This window comes from Lichenostomus cassidix, chromosome 2 (assembly GCF_008360975.1).
Source record: "Lichenostomus cassidix isolate B80296 chromosome 2, HeHo_3.0, whole genome shotgun sequence".
Classification (NCBI taxonomy): Eukaryota; Metazoa; Chordata; class Aves; order Passeriformes; family Meliphagidae; genus Lichenostomus; species Lichenostomus cassidix.
The window spans coordinates 80,569,997-80,571,075 of NC_139482.1; the positions used below are offsets into that span (position 1 = coordinate 80,569,997).

At 32.4% G+C, this 1,079-nt stretch overlaps 1 non-coding gene across 1 annotated transcript; it reads right to left on the reverse strand.

Moving 5' to 3' along the window:
- Positions 1 to 770: 770 nt before the first annotated feature.
- On the reverse strand, positions 771 to 839 carry LOC146441674 (small nucleolar RNA SNORD123). Its single transcript, XR_014850497.1, has one exon. It is a non-coding gene; the product is annotated as a small nucleolar RNA SNORD123 (small nucleolar RNA).
- Between the last annotated feature and the right edge of the window lie 240 nt (positions 840 to 1,079).

Consider the following 1,079-nt stretch of genomic DNA (forward strand, 5'->3'; position numbering starts at 1 on the left):
ACTTCAAAGCTGGTTAAAATTCCTTTTAGAAATTGTGATGGTCTAATTCTATAAAAACGGAAGTTATGCCAAGTATCTTCTCTACCCACATATCCCCCAAAAGGACAGCCCAAAACTGGAGTCTAGATGAGCTCTATATCCTGTGTTTTAGACCTCTTGGCAGTGATAAAGTCATATAGATATGCTATATGTGCTCTCTATCCAAATTCCATTTATACTGCTGGGTGATGTAGCAACACAGGAATTCAATATTAATGATTAGGGACAAGCAGACAGAGATGAGCAACTAACAGATTGCTAATATATACCCTGGCTTAGTCTGAAAAGGCATCTTGGGGCTAATATAAAAAAAATGAAAAATTAAATTAGTCTATATAAGAAAGTTGTGTAAGGCAGCAGAATATATTACCATCCAAAGTAGAGGGAAAAAAAGCAAATATTTTATTATGCATCAATTGAAAAATCTGTGAATCTTGATTCAAATTTAAGAGCCCTTATGTCTTAGGTTTGTAAAAATACATCATTTCAGTCTAAATTCCGACCTATGTAAGAGACCGGAGTTATTAATATTTCCTATTATTTGTACTGCTCAAACTTTATGACTGGATTTCTCCAAGGCATTCTTCATTCTCACTCCTATCTTCCTCTTCATTTTGAAAGTATCAGTTCAGGGAATTGGCTGAAAGACAGAATAACACACACATAAAAATTGTTTGACTGATGGTATTCATTGTAAAATATTCTTTTTTTTTTCCTGGAGGAGATATGAAGGTGAATCAGGAAATGGATGGCATTTTCAGATCACATGAATCAGTACCCAAGAATTCATCATTTTCACCAAATATCTAACTACTTTTAGAAACTTGAAGTTAGATGAACCTTATTTAGAACTCATATAATAACTTCTTTGACTGCCTTATCTGTCAGAGACTTTAATGGAAAGAAAGCAGCAATTACTAAAAATCAGCTCACAGACTTATAAATGTAAGTGCACATTTATTTATATTATATAGCTGTGTTGAAAATATCTTCTGCATTCATAAAAATAAACAATTTTGTTTATAAAGAGCCTCAATAAT